Genomic DNA, 16,253 nt, shown 5'->3' with positions numbered 1-16,253 from the left:
TTGACGAGAGGAGCCCGATGGTACGAAGACTCCACGGAGAGGGGTGCTCGTCGGAGAAGCCCTAGCTTCCTCGGCTTCGTTTTCGCCCGAACAGCGCTGTCGCGCGCGCGAGAGAGGAAAGGGCGAAGGAATTAGGTCACGGGAGAGAAAAGAAATAACTTAACCCCCTCTTAACTTGTCCTTTTATAACTGAACACTACAAGAAAATTGGGATTCTACAACACTTAAACGACAACGCTTTTTATAAAAAACATTGTCTATTTTTTTTTAACAACGCTTTTAGTGAAAAGCGTTGTCTATTTCATTATTTTCTTATTAATAGACAACGCTTTTCTAAAAACCGTTGTCTATTAGTGATTTTTACTGGTCTAAGACAACACTTCGTAAAAAGCGTTGTCTATTAGCCTCTTTTTTAGTATCTACGACAACGATTTTTAAAAAACGTTATCTACTGTCAAGTTATCATCTCAATCTTAAGTGATCTAGACCGCTTATCTCAAGATCTGACGGCTGGATTTTTATCCATCTTCATCATAATATGGACGGCCCAGATTAAAGGAGGAGAAAACTTTGTTTCCTTTTACCCATGCGAAGACACAGTGCTGGTTTCCTTTCTGTTCGCGACATCATCTCCTCGCGCGGCTAGGGCACGCGACCTCCCACCGCCGGCCGTCTCTTCTTCCTCACCACTGGCCGGCAGCTCTTTCTTAGCCGCACATACCCCTCTCAGGAATCCCCCCGCGGCCTACCTCTCCCTCAACATCTCGCTGCTCTTCATCGCGGACAACCCAACAAGGTGGGAATCCGGTACGAGGCGACGGCACTCGATGTGATGTACCACGGCGTGCCGCTCGGCGTGGCGACGGTGTCGGGCTTCGAGCAGCCCGCGCACAACAGCCGCCTCGTCCAGACCCACGTCGCCGTCGACCGCTTCAACGTGCTCCAGGCAGACGCGCTCAACCTCGTTCGCGACGCCGCCATCAACGACCGCGTCGACCTTCGCCTCACCGGCAACGTCGCCGCCAAGATCCTTCTCCTCGGCATATCCACCCCTAGGGTTCAGGTGATCAGACTGTTCAGGAGCAAGTCAGCATAGAAATTCATTCTTGAAGGACAGATTACTAGAGGCATATGTGTTTTCATCAGGTCGAGATCAAAATTTTTATAATGCTTATAGGAATGAACAAATTTTGAAGTACATATAGGGCAGTTGGCTAGTTCCAAAAGAGTTGCTATTGTGAATGTATGATATCAGGAACTAATCTTAGAGACCTTTGCCATATCAAACATATTCATATCATGAACTTCCGAATTTAGCCCTAACAAAGTTCAATTGAGAGAACCTAATGTCTCTCAATGATTCTCTTTTTATTATTATTTTACCCATTATCATGTTGGAAAGAAGTTCAAGTTTAAAATTGCTTTCTTCAAGCATCTGGCATTAAGAACTAAAATTTGCAATAATTATCCAATTTATGATTCATCGAAACATAAAATTCTTAGGAATGGAATTGTCATATTGCTCACCGTTTGGGATACTAATGTTCACTTTGAATAGCTCATTTTACAGTCTAATGTTCTGAGATGATTGTAATTTGGCAATCAAAATGTGTTCTTCACTGCCATACGTTATACTTACCATAATAAACTTAGTAAAATAGAGTAACTATTATGTTGGGTTTACATTATCTTGTCTTGTAGATGTGAGTTCTTCAGGGGTCTAAAAACTATAATTATCTTGGCAGTTATAACAGTATATAAATGTATGAGTTTTAGTTGTTTAAAATTCTTAAGGTTGTGTCATCTTTAATAATTTCTTAATTATTCTATCAATCAAGTTCATTCCCGACAGTAAAAGATGTTTCTAAACAGGTTATATAGAGTGATGATGTCATAGTCAGTAAAACTAAAATGATCATCAAGTAAGGATTGCTAATATTGTGAACTTTGTTAAGCCATATTTTTACTAGATTAACAGGTAGTTTGTCAGGAACTAATCTGATATTTGGTTTCGTTCTATGTTTTTCTTCATGTTGTCTTTCATATTGAGTAATGTTTTATGTGAATGTTAAGTGCTTGTATTAATTTGACATCCTATGTTTCAATTTGCACACATTATGATTTCATTGACTCATACCCATCAAGTGTTTGATTAAATGTCTCTTCCATTATATAGATTTTAGTTGATACATTTTCTTTAGTTTAATTCCATATAATGCTTGTTAGTTTAGTGATTTATGTTCCTATGATGTTTGTTCTTTATTTGAATGCAATTAGTTTAGGTTTTGTTACATACTCTAGTTTTTATTTCACTAGATGTTTACTTGATGTGTTTTTACTTTCCATGCTCTAGGTTAGATTGGATCAAAAATCCAGACTACGAACAAGTGAGTTTCCTACTTTTCCTTGCAAATTGTTGATAGTTTGTCATTGGATGATTATCTCATCTGTAATAATTCTTTTAAGAATTCAGTCTGCTCAAATTCTTCTTATCTTGAATCTGTTAGTTCTTTTATTTTTCTAGAAGTTGTGTAAGCATGCTGAATTGATTTATATTTTGAATCTTATTTTTTCTCCTATTTCATATTTCATGTCTATTATCTGATACTTGAATTTTTTTTGTTCATATATTCTTTGTTATCTTCTACTAAGAAAACAACGTTTTTTTATGCATTGTGAGACCTTACCATATGTTTAGAACAATTTGTATTGATGGATGTCTGGTGAGCATGACTGGTGAATGTACTAGAATGTGTTTTATGCTATATGATTTGCCAAACAAAGAATGATATGCAATAAATGACAAATAATATAGTCTGTAGATGTATCTTACTGTTGCTTTTTCAATAGACGAGGACTACTTATTATCTTGTCAAACATTTGACAATGAGAAAGAATTCCAGTAATGCGAGAAGAATATATCTATGTGATTTATAGCATTAATATGTCTGTTAAAGAAATATAGCAGTAAAATATAAAACCAATTCAAGATATCATTCTAGGTTCTATGTATAGAATCATGTGTGGCTTTGGTTGCCTTTTTTCTTGTGCACTAATTTACCTATCAAAGATCCATTTCTTTCTTCTGTCTTTCTCAATCCAAATTTTCTCATTACTGTATGGTGTGAACTGTGACCTTTGTTTTCAACTTTAAGAGTGAAAATTTCTTTTGCATAATACTGATGGTATTGTTTTCTATGCAGATATACAGTGGTAGGTGTTTTGTCCCAGTCTCAAGCCGACAATCCTTTTTTATCAGTATATCTAGTAGAAGTAAGCATGCAGATCGTTGTCTTCGAGGCCGACTAGCTATTTTGTGTTTTTTTTTGTTTTAAATTCGAATATCACTATCTACTTTGAAACAGAACTATTTAGTTTTTGTGTATAGTTGAATTCTCCTGTAAATACTAATACTTTGTAATTGAATTCTATTATTTTTGTACGAGTTTAAAATCATTAGTTGAGCTAATTAATGTTGTTTTATATGTCAAATTCAAATCTAGACATGGTAAAAGAAAATTAATAGTTTTGTAAATATAAAAAAAATGATTTTGTAAATAGATTTTTTTTAATTTTTATTTTAAAAAGACAACGCTTTTAAAGCGTTGCACAAGTGTTGTCTTTGCCAAAAACAACAACGCTTTTAAAGCGTTGCAAAGATGATGTTTTTGCAAAAAAAATACACAACGCTTTTAAAGCGTTGTCTTTGCTACAAACGACAACGCTTTAAAAGCATTGTCGTTGAGCAGACTTTTAACAACAGTGCCTTTAACAACGCTTTTTCAGGCATAAAGACAACGCTTTAAAAGCGTTGTCTATTAGCTTTTTTTTTGTAGTGGAACAATATTACCTGTTCTTATTTGTTCACGAAATAACCGCGAAACAGTTGGTCAGCCATGTTTTGACCAAATCAAAGGTCTGGGTTTCGAATCCTCAGCTGCAACTTATTTCCTTCTTATTATTCTCTATTACTAACTTCTACCTTATATATATTTTATTCCACATATAATTAACAAAACATCCATAGACCAGATGGTTGGGCAAGTGTTCTGATTTTTTTAGCAGTCCGAATGTAACTCCTTGATGGGTCAATAAAATTTACCTTTATAAAAAAAATGATAATGTTCTAACACAAATTACCTTTATAAAAAAATAGAATATTATAATGCTGATTTTTAAAAATCCGTGTTACTAGTTTTTAAAATCAACATCATCAGAGTGAGGCTAATTTTTTCAAATAAAATTTTATTTTATTTTTTATTTTATTTATTTATTTATTTATTTTATAATAATATATTAAAAATTAAACAAAATATTTTTATTTTTACTTTTTATTAACATGGATAAATTTAGAGCATCATCCTATTAAATTTTAAAAAAAATGTGATATCAATATTTTTTATATGAAAGAATAATACAATTAATTTTTTTTATTTTATGTTGATTGAAACGACGAGTTGAGAGAGAAAAGAGGATAGAATATGGGAAAATTTGTATCCAGTCCAATAAATCTTTACATATAGTCCCCATCCATAAAAATTTTTATATCCACTTTCTAGTCAAACATATTTACCTAATTGCCCATAATACTTTTAGGTATAAAAAGTCCAAAAATCAGTATAATTCCTCTTAAATTCAGTACATTAAATTAAAATATAGTATATTTTCTATCTAGATTTTCATCCCTAGTCAAATATATTTACTTAATTACCTATGATACTTTTAGGTATAAAAAGTCTAAAAATCAGTATAATTCCTCTTAATTTCAGTACATTAAATTAAAATCTAGTATATTTTCTATCAAATTGAGTACGATTTTTTTTCACCTCGGATGGAAAATATACTAGATTTTCTTTAAATGATATTCAATTGGATGAAAAATATACTAGATTTTCTTTAAATAGTAAATGATGCTAAATTTATAAGGAATTATATTAAGTAAGAAGAAAGTCGTGCTCAATTTAATAGAAAATATATTCAATTCTAGTTTAATATGCTAAATTTAATAGAAATTATACTCATTTTTAGACTATTTGTGCCGAAAAAAATATGAAAGTTAATTTTGATAGAAAATATACTCGATCCTTGCATAAAGTACTGGATTCTAGTGGGAAGTATTGATTTTAACCGGAAATATACTCGTTTTTAGACTTTTTATACCTAAAAAATCTGAGGGATAATTTAGGTAACAATATTTGCATGAGCGAGTTAAAACAAGTATGCAGAAAATGGAAACAAAATTTTTTATGATTAAAAACTATATGTAAAATTATGATTACTATTAGAGATTTTTCTCTACTTCACCCAATACCCTTAGGGTGCGTTTGGTTCAAGTTATCATGTATAACATTGGTTATGTGATTACCAAGTAATCACATAACCAAGATTATGGGGAATAAAACATAACCAAATGTTGTTTGGTTCAACCTAGGTAATGCAACAAAAACTTGTTTGTTTGAAGGTTTTAATGAATACCTTAGTTTAATATTTTACCGTATTACCCTCAATTACAAAATCAACTATACATATTATTATTATTATTATTATTATTATTATTATTATTTATTTTTTAATATTTTTTTTACTTTTCTTTTTCTGGTATATTTTTTTTACTTTTTTATGTTTTTTTTATTTTTTTTTATGTTTTTATATTTTTTATATTTTTTTTATTTTTATTTTTTTTACATTTTTAAAATTTTAATTTTAATTTATTTTATTTTTAAATTTTTATAAATTTTAAATTTTAAAAAAAAAAATTTAAATTTTTAAAATTTTAAAATTTTTAAAATTTAAATTTTTTGTTTTTTATTTTTAAAATTTATATTTTTTAATTTTTTAAAATTATTTATTTTAAACATTTTTTAATATTTTTTTACATTTTTTCTCTTTTTTCCATGTTTTTTCTTATCGGAGGGTATTTTTGGTAAAAAAAATTCGTTAACCCCGGAATCAAGAAAAACCTTAGTTTTCTGAGGTTTTCCGATTCCGGGCTACATGACCCTTTTGTTGACGTGTCGGGCATAGAGCATTACTCGGGAATCATCGAATACCTAAACCAAACAAGGTTTTTGTTAATAACCTTGGATGGATAACCAAGGTTATCAAGAATAACCCTGAACCAAACGCACCCTTATACTTTTTCTGCTTGAACAAACTCATAAGCAATGCAGGTCCTCTCTCTTTTACATATGATAACTCGATAAAAGAAATTAGATCTCCATGCTTTTGTTGATCAACTTAGAATCTTCACGAATCCAACTAGCTCAAAAAATATTTGAATTGTATTTAAAATTATCAAATTTGAGTTAAATTCAGAGGTGTTAAATTCAGAGGTGTTTGAATGTTTTTTAATCAAATTTAAATTTATAATATTTTATTTGATTTTCATGATGTTCAAATGTATTGAAATTAAGATTTAAACAAGTCGATCCCACTCAAATTTAAGTTATTTTTAATTATAATTTCATTATACTTAATCAAGATTCAAAATAAACGAAGCATAACTTTTTCTTTCAAATCGAATTTGAACTAAAATTATTTATATTTTTAAATTTTAAATTAAATTCAAATATCATATAAAATATTTTAAATTTAAACTCAAATATAAATATTTTTATATTATTCGATTCAATTTGATTTTTTGCATTTCCATATTTTTACTTGTGAGTCAGATTTTTTAGTCTGCGTTTTTATGATTTCCTTCTAGTCCCCTTCACAATTGAGCCTGGATCATGTTTGAATTCTGGTTATAATGGATTGTGATCCTTCTTTGATATTAAATTTATACACAGATTATAATTTTGATCAGAACAAACAGTCGAAGACCACTCGGAAGCCATCCGGAAGTCATCTGACAACTTGGCCACTGCCAACAACCTCCGTGAATGGGAATATAAATCCAGAAAAAAATAATAATCAATTATGACCGGATTCCATCCACAATCCAACCATAATTGTAAAAAAATAATCAGAAAAAAACTATGGAAAAGCAGATCCGCACTTTGGTTTGTTGATCAAACTTAAAAAAGAGAATCTCATCTGAGTTGGATCTTGTCAAACTAGTTAACTACTAATCTGAGATTTTACAGTATCAATCAACTAGTTAACCATAGAGTTGACAATTAAGTCAGATAGCCCGTGATCAAACTGATTTAGTCCATTTTACATTGTGTCAGCGTGGTTTAATAGGTTTGGATTGTACCAGGATTAACCCCGCACCTAATTTGGGGGTTAAGCTTCGTGGAAGTAAAATCTAAAAAAATTTAAAAATATATATATTTTTTGATCTTGTATATCTATTTATTTATTCTTATTTTTATATTTATTTTGTTTTTTTTTTTTAAAGTAGAAGGTGACACAGAATTATTAATTCATTATTACTCTTTCTCTCCAATACGCCGAATCACAAGACAAGTTCATACTTCTCGACTCTCGAGCGGTGTGTCAACATCAAAGCCGTCGATACGCTGTACAATCCGTGCTAGGGTTTCCCCTTCCCCGTATAAATATATTCACAGCGATGCACTCGAACAATCTACTCCGCTGTGGCGCTGTCTTGTTTCGGCGCTGTATTATTTCAAATCTAGGGTTTCTTCTTCCTCGTAGCTCTCGTCTTCTGATTCCAATCTTTAAGGTGCGATGGGTTTCCTTGTTCATCTTCCGGTTTTGTTAATTCGTCATTGAATCTATTTGATTGGATGATCCTTTCCCCAAATGATCGACAGTGAACACACTGAGCGTCTTATTATTATACTATAATTTGAGTAGGGAAATTAAAGCCAGGATTCTGATTTTTGTTTACAATGTCACTTCTTTTTAATTTTGTATTTTCACGGGTTGACAGTTTATTAGTAGATTATGGTGAGATGATGAGCCTTTCCCCAGATGATCGACAATGAACATACTGAGCGCTAATTTCTTCTCCCTTAAGGAGATCAAGCCAGGACTCTGATCGCCTTATTCTTCTAATTAGTAAAAGGTTTTCACATTTGATCTTTTGTATGTTTGTGTAAATTATAGGTGGTCGCAATGATTATTTATCGCAAGATTTTTTATGGTATTTCAAATTTAGGAAGTCCATTCGAGACGGAGGATATTTTTCTAGGTGAAAATATTCTTAGCTCTGTTGGAGCAAACAAATCATGTTTGCATAGTCCAGAGTTAACGTCACATAAAGAGTCTTGAGGTGTTGATGGATCTCCTTGGATTCCTAGGCAAATCCTCCATCTCGAGGCGGTCTCATATTCCATCGCCTGGAATAGCAGCGTCGCTGCAGTTACCTCTTGGGATTGGCCATGAGACATATATTCTGTAAAAATTTTGGATTGAAAAATTCGATGTTTATCATTTTTTATTGAATTAGTAGGGTTTTCCATTGCATTTTCGTCTTGTATGCCCTCTTTCTTATAATTCTCCTCTCTGCTTTTTTGTTCAAAGATTTCTGTATTTTTGTTATTTTATTTTTATCGGTATTAATGTAGTATATTTGATGTGATGTTCCTTTCCTCGAATGATCGATAGTGAACACGGTGAGCGATTTCTACTTAAATTTTAGTAGTCGAATTCAAGCCAGGATTCTGTCTTTTTTTTCATACTTAGATTATGAACATTCCCAAGACTTGGTTAATAAGTAGATTATGGCGAGATGATGATCCTTTCCCCAGATGATCGACTATGAACATTCTGCGCGCTATTTTTATTCTCCCTCTAGGAGATCAAGCCAGGACTCTGATCGCCAATGCTTTACTATTGAACTTCGGCGTTTAATTGATTGTGTAAATCGATGGTTCATGTTGTTTTAGTTTTTTTTTAAGTTTTTTTTAAATAGAACTTCGTCTGTCCATTTATGTTAAAAAAACATATGTTTTAAAATCACTGATTCTGGTGGAGGATATTTCTGGGTGAACGTCACACAAAGAGGCTTGAGTTGTTGATGGTTCTTCCTTCAGATCCTCTATCTGGAGGCGGTCTCATATTCCATCGCCTAGAATATTGTCGCTGCCGTTTCTTCTTGGGATTTATAGATTGAATAGTTTAGTTTTCTGGTCTTATCTAACATGTAGAAGGTAAAAGTGGGAACTGCAATAGACAATCAAAATGGATGGGAGTGATGCTCCCTGGTTTTGGTTTCTGATTCAGTTCACTAGTACTTTGTGTGCTTGTAACATGTTATATTCAACTCAACCCTTTGTCGGTGTTTCAATCTTAATTTCATTGGCAACTTTGGTTTCGTTTGGTCTCCAGTAGCGAAGTTTTTGTTTGTGATTCAAGGAAATTGAACGTTTTGTTGAATCTAAATTAATAGAGCAGGATACATGAGAGCAATCCCAGCCCAAAAGAGCACGAAAAGCAGTGCCTACTGCCTGCCTGAAACCTCCAAAAGAGCATAGCTGACTAATATTGGCTGGCTTACCTAAGACGTAAATAGCGCAGCAGCGTTCAGTTTATTTTCTGTTCTTGAAACTTACTCATCTTGTTGGGAGAATTTGTGTTTCTATTCTAGTTATTATTAATTTTTAGGTTAAAATATTTTTATTTGTGTTTCACTTCTATCTTCTAAATAATCAAGGTGGAATTATAAATTAAATTTAGAAAAATTAATATTAAATGAAAAACTAATCACAGTTAAGAACCAAAAGAGTGGGGTAGTGGGGAGATATTACACAAGAGCTCAGTATTGACAATTAAATTATATTTTTGAAAAAGAGGAAGTCAAATGGTCTTACTTTTAAATTGAATAAAAAATTATTGATTATTGATGATATTTGCTTGATTTAGAATTATCTTAATTTGTGAAAAGTTTAGGATTTAGTTTCTAGAATTGAAGAAAAATTAATTATTAATATAAAGGTAATCTTTTGAAATAAATTTGATAACAAATAAGTGGTTGTGAGGAATAAAGTTCTATTGAAATTTATTAGGATGATGTTAGTATTTATCTTTTATTAAAGGTTTAAGTTGTATAAAATGGATATGAAATTAATATTTTTAAATGATTTTATTAAAAAATTAACCTATGTTTAAAAATATATGTTTTTCAAATTAAATATATAAACTTAAAAAGATCTTGTATCGTTTAAAACAAACACCTTGTGTTTAGTGTGAAAGATTTTATAGAGGATAAATTGTTTTATTTTATTTTTGAAAAAGTAATTGAGATGATTTATAAATGTAGATAAAGATTTCATTTCTATATAAAGATCATTTCCTTTATAAGGACATTCACCTATTCTGCCAAATGTAGATATGCCTTCATGAGCTTCGGCAATGTTGATCAATTCTATGATGAATATTGTTTTGCCTACTCTAACTCCTCTAAATAGTTCTAATGGTCGAGTCATTTAAAGAAGCCCATAGTCAGTCAACAAAAAGGGTCAAATTTAAGAGTTTTTGTATCGAACTCTATAAAAATGGGTATGGGTCTATGAATATGAAATGACTACAAATTAAACAAATAAAAGAAAGTATATACATTTATCACTAAATATGTTAAAGAAATCTTTTAAAAATTTGGAATAAAAATGCCAAAAAAATTTGGGATGTTTAAAGTAAAGAAGTTAGATCCAAAATTATATCATAATATATAGGTAGTATTCTTTATCTCACGGGTAGTAGATCTAATATTATTTACTGTGAGAATGTGTGTAAGATATAATCTTAGCAGGGGATGTGTGTAAGATATAATCTTGTGCTAAGGAGTCAAATTTCTTAAAGGAATTCAAAATATAGGCCTTTGACATCTTAAAACCAAATCTTTTAATCTTGTGGGATACTCTGATTTTGATTATGCCGGATGTAAATTGGATTGAAAAAGCACTAGTGGAGGATGTCAATTTCTTCGATCCTCCTTAGTCAAGTTGCAAATAACATAATGTTACACTCTCCATAACCAAAGCTCAATATATTTATCACGCCCCGAGAATATACTTGTCCGTCAAACTAGATGGTACCTTCTATTGACAATATAGGAAATAACCAATATCAAGCTAATTCAAACAAACATAAAATCAACCATATACAGATGTAATAAAATCCAAGTCACAAATGACAATGCATGTATGTATGCATAAACATGTGAAATACATTAATTGAACAAGATAAAAGTTATACTCAAAACATTCGATACGACAATAAAACCTAAATACGAGCCACGGAAAATAACTCAACAACTCAAAAGGGAATCTGAAATAGAGTGGAACTGAAAGTCGGGATTTTTAAGTGACATGACACACCATCTACCTGCTAACCTGAAAACAAAAGGAAAAGAAAAGGATTGTGAGTATAACATACTTAGATTTAATCAGATTTAATCAATAAATTGGTAGTACCTACAATACATCTCCACATGCACGAATAAGTACATGACCAACATATAATAAGCATATAATAAGCATTTACTACAGAAGAACGTTCTACCATTGATGGTTTCGTGGGCAGTCAAGGTAAGCAAATAACAAGCACTGACTGTAGGAGAATGCTCTACCATGGATAGTTCTATTGGCAGACAATGTAAGCAAATAATAAGTACTGACTGTAGGAGAACGCTCTACCACGGATGGTCCCGTAGGTAGTCTGGACAAGCAAATAACAAACACTGATTGCAAGAGAACGCTATCATAGATGGTCCTATAGATAGTTTGGATAAGCAAATAACAAGCACTGACTGTAGACCATGGATAGTAATGTGGGCAGCCAAGGTAAGGAAATAATAAGCACTAACTGTAAGAGAACACTCTACTACGGATGGTTCCGTGGGCAATTAGAGAAGCAAATAGTCACTATTTACGGGCAAACTCGCTACCACGAATGATCTCGTGGCCAAACAGAATATATACGTAGTTATCTATCTACGAATTGCACGTGAACTCTTTGCCATGAATGTCTCGTGGGCAGTCAAGTTAAACAAATAGTCACTATCTGTGGGCAAACTCGCTACCGCGAATGATCTCGTGGCCAGAAAAGGTATATACGTAGCTATCTATCTACAAACTGCACGTGAATTCGCTACCACGAATATTTCATGGGTGATCATTAACGACTTTCTTAACTACGAATGAGAGATAATGGTTGACAGGATGTATCAATGGTCATTGACGACTCTCTCAACCACGAATGAATGATAGTGGTCGACAGTCTATAACAACGGTTGTTGACGACTCTTTTAACTACGAATGGAAGACAATGATTGACAGAGTATAATAATGTAGGTCTAACCTCACTAGCGTTTAGGCATGAGCCTGAATAACAATCAAAGTCTAGTAGGATACTCGATATCCCATAATATGGTATGGTCCTACTAATATAATAAATATCAAGCTAGTAACTTAGTTCAATATTGTACAGCTATACAACAGTATAGTGTCGCTAGCATAATAGTACAAGTATAAATGGTCATAAATAGCATGGATAACAAGACTGTATGTATATCAAAATAGATCAATATACAAAATCAAGTAATAAAAGATCAAGCTCAAGAAGCAAGAGTGAATAGAGTCAAGGTAAATACAACTATCAATTAGAATAGTAAGTCATGCACTAAAGTCAATGAACTATGAAAGCAAGGGAAGAAAGTACTCACCTTTACCATAGATCGTTCAAGCTGTCTTCAAGTCGATGAGTTCACATCAAGTTCAAATCCTACCAATTTAGGATATGAGGCAAAACTAAGGATCTATATTCAACATATCATCCTATCAATTAATTAATTTATAATTAATTTATTAATCATCCAATTCATCTATCTTTTGATTAATTCAATCATCCCATTTAAGTAAGTAATTAATTAATCAACTCATTATTTAATTGATTAATACTTAATTGATCTTCAACCCCAATTAATCCTATCAAGACATAAATCAACAATTGAGCTCAAATTAACCTAATAGTTAATTAATCTAACTCTAATTAACCAATGAATCTCTAATTAATTGATCAATTAATTAAAATATTATTACCTCTCCTTACTTCGGTTTGTTCTCCGACGGCATCGACTACTCGATGGATGGAAGCTCGTGTGAAATATCGTAATAAAATAATAATTAATTAATAAGGTTTAATGAATGAATAATCTTAACGAAATTTTTAAAAAAGATGATCAAATCTTGGGTTGTAAGAAAGTCTGTTTGGAATACCCAATTAAGTTGGGAGTTGATTGAGAAATTTAACCTAGGGTTTAATTAAAATTCATAAGGTTATAATATTTTATTTTTATTTATTTTATTTTTATTTTTCCTTTCTTTTCTCTCCCGAACCCGATCCCTCTCTTTCTCTCCCTCTCTGCGCCGAATCCTTCCTCCTCACCGCCGACCCTCCTCCCTCTCCTCCTCGCGACGCCTCGCATCGGTTTCCCTTCTCCCATTTGCGCCGATCCTCTCCTTTACCTATGCCCTAAATCCACATTGCCGACTCACATCTTCCCCTCCCGATCTCTCTCTCTCGCGCGAAGCCGCACCATCTCCCTTGATCGCCGAAGCTCAGATCTCGCCGCCACCTCAGATCCAAACGTCGGCGTAGACCTCCCCTCCAGATCTGCCACTATCGACTTCGAGCCGTTCTTCTCTACATGGGTTGTCTTCGGCCAAGAGTCCTCATCCTTTCCTTGTGTTGACGCTGCGCGATTCGACTGTAATCGGCTATTGAGAGATGGCCATCGCTCTCCACCGCACGTTACCAGTTGCTCTCAGGCTGCTGGTCTTTCATCCCTTTCGATTGTCACGAACAAGATGCTGTGATCAACCCTGTTCTCGACCTCTCTGATCTCTTTGGGGTATCACCGCTTTGTTTTAGTTTTCATACCACCTTCTACCATCCGGGGAAGAGCCATGGTCGGCTGCTGTAGGTTGCTGCCAGAGGGTTAGGATATTGTTGAGGTGCTGATCTAGCGCTGTCCTCACTCGTGTGCTGGCCATTGCTCATTGTTGATGAAGAAGTTGAACCGAAGATGCTGAAACAGTGAACAACCGCTAGAGGAAAAACTATAGGGTAACGAACTCTCTGATCTAATTGGAGTTATTTTGTTAACTTGGACAATTGAATGTTGTTGGGGTCAATTTGGTTTACTTGATTTATGATGTCTGATTAATTAAGGTAATAAGAGATAATGGGATGGTAGAGCCATTGATTAGTTGAATTCATGCTTTGATGAAATAATTGATTAATGGAAATTGATTGAGTTAGATAAGTTCATGAGTGTTATCAGAATCATTAAATTGATGTTGTGGGTTAATTAGTGATTAGTAGATTTTGAAGGATTTATGATGGATTCACTTAGGATTTCCAAATTCGATTTGGATTTAAGTTAGCTATTTGATTTATAAAGGCATTTGGTTGTGATCTTATGATTTGTTGTAGGATTTTGATTCGAGACGAGCGTCTCGACGTGGGATTGTTAGCACGATCGACAGATGAAGGCGGGTATCACTTGACTTATCTTTTATGATATTGTCACTTTGATATGTATAGTAATTTATAGCTAGTAGCAATGATCGTGCTTAGATTTGCCCTTGGTATGTCACTATTTGATATCTATTGTATGTTCTGTTTGTTACCTGTTATGTATCCATGTTTATATCTCTTGGTTATTGTCATGTGTACCTTAGTTCCTAAAGGAAGTGACATACTAGGCTTCATTGAGTATAGGACTAGTTTTCTAGATTTTATTATCTGGCATGTGTACTTAGATCTATGATACCTAGGACATGGTATGATTTATTTTCCTATTTGGTACCTATTATGTGGAGGTGATTATGATTAGGATTTACATGCTTAGTGTCATGCACAATCTTGCATGATTGCATGTTGTGCGATTGTCAGCTCCATTATTGTTGAGCACATCGCCAGTTACATGATCTGCACACACAACCACTTATGGGTTAGTGGTATATCAGACAGAGTGTGTGTAATTGTTCTGTCAGTGCTCCGCTGGTCCACTCATGGGTAGCGTGACGCAGCGTGGTAGCACGACAAGGATCCCTCCTCTAGATTGTCTCAGGGAGATGAGAGCATTGCGCTCCCCCACTCTGTTGGGGGTAGGAGGATAGGTGTACTCCGACAACATCCTGTCCACTCGTTCACTCAGGAACAGTGATGGCAGAGTGCACAGTTGTCATAGCACTACCCACTCGGTCTCACCATTGCGTGTGAGATGGCTGACTAGCGTCAGGGGTGACACATATCATTTTTGCATCATATGCATTGATTGCATTTATTGTTTGTGATTGCTGCACTTTGTTTGTTGTATTTTGGTGGTTGCATATGATTGACATGCATACAAAAGACATTATATATCTGGTCTGACGACTCTTACATCTGGATAGGAGGTCCTGGTGAGTACAGTTCTTCTTCTGTTATCTTTTCAGTTTGCATTTCTTATTATTAATTAGAAGACTGTACTCCATGATGATTACTGATAGTTATATTTTACTAGGCATGTCAACTTGATATCTGTTGAGTTCTTTGAACTCACACCGTTGAGCTATTTCTATTTCAGGTAGCAGATAGATTTTTTGGAGTCGCTTAGAGTATCCTGCCTGCCGGTTCCCACGTCTCATCCAAAGACCTGTTTCTGATTTTCATTTGTACTTTATTTAGTCTATGTTTTTGGTTTACTTAGCAATGTAAATTTAGGTTTTGGTTTCGGAATGTTGTTATGTGGTATTTTTGTTTGATTGTTGTGTTATGTAAGCCTAACCGGCTAGCAGTCTTATTTTTGGTTTGTAATGGTTTTCTATCGTTTTTCGCTGTGTTTTTTTTTATTTTTAGTACATCCATGTGGTTGTTTAGTATATATAACTACGTGGTTGTGTTTTTAGTACAGCCGTGTGGGTTGTTTAATATATAATTATGTGGTTGTGTATATTTTCCAACTGTGTGTGGCTGATGTATACTTGTGGTTGTATAAATGTTTTAGATTGTCACGTGTACAGGGGAGATGTTGCCGGATTTTTCCTCTGGCTGGGACTCCTCTGAGGCGTGACAGCTCGTGAGTTGCAAACAGTGGCCAGCAACGACAATCGCCAGGGCTGGAGCTACTTGCAAAGGCTTCGGTGGGGTGACCGCGGCGCACAGGAAGGGTGGCGCCTAGGGTGAAGGTCGCGAGTATGGTCGATGGGGCGGAAGCAAGGTGCTCTTGCTTACTTGGGCAGAGAGTTGCGCCGATGATTGGGCACACAACAATTGCTATGGATAGGATGATGATCGCTGATAGTCAGAGATAGCATTGGGGCCGGAGACAAACACAGATCCCAGCTTTGTCT

The 16,253-nt window shown here is 33.8% G+C and overlaps 1 long non-coding RNA gene, 3 other non-coding genes and 1 pseudogene across 5 annotated transcripts; all 5 read left to right on the top strand.

The window, feature by feature from the left end:
- The first annotated feature begins 7,688 nt into the window (after window positions 1–7,688).
- LOC121978977 lies at window positions 7,689–7,795 on the top strand (annotated as a pseudogene).
- Window positions 7,796–7,859: 64 nt separating this feature from the next.
- On the top strand, window positions 7,860–7,956 carry LOC121978975. The gene has a single exon (XR_006111282.1). It is a non-coding gene; the product is annotated as a small nucleolar RNA Z103 (small nucleolar RNA).
- A 528-nt stretch (window positions 7,957–8,484) lies between these two features.
- LOC121978978 lies at window positions 8,485–8,584 on the top strand. Its single transcript, XR_006111283.1, has one exon. It is a non-coding gene; the product is annotated as a small nucleolar RNA Z103 (small nucleolar RNA).
- A 54-nt stretch (window positions 8,585–8,638) lies between these two features.
- LOC121978974 lies at window positions 8,639–8,736 on the top strand. Its single transcript, XR_006111281.1, has one exon. It is a non-coding gene; the product is annotated as a small nucleolar RNA Z103 (small nucleolar RNA).
- Window positions 8,737–13,249: 4,513 nt separating this feature from the next.
- LOC121974841 lies at window positions 13,250–15,732 on the top strand. 2 transcript variants are annotated; one of them, XR_006110108.1, is made up of 2 exons: window positions 13,250–13,980; window positions 15,488–15,732. It is a non-coding gene; the product is annotated as an uncharacterized LOC121974841 (long non-coding RNA). The 2 variants fall into 2 exon arrangements; XR_006110109.1 differs by lacking the exon at window positions 15,488–15,732 and adding an exon at window positions 14,350–14,413.
- The last annotated feature ends 521 nt before the right edge of the window (window positions 15,733–16,253 follow it).

This window comes from Zingiber officinale, chromosome 4B (genome assembly GCF_018446385.1).
Source record: "Zingiber officinale cultivar Zhangliang chromosome 4B, Zo_v1.1, whole genome shotgun sequence".
NCBI classification, from domain to species: domain Eukaryota; kingdom Viridiplantae; phylum Streptophyta; class Magnoliopsida; order Zingiberales; family Zingiberaceae; genus Zingiber; species Zingiber officinale.
Note: the sequence above shows the minus strand (reverse complement) of the source record. Positions and strands in the feature narration are given on the sequence as shown.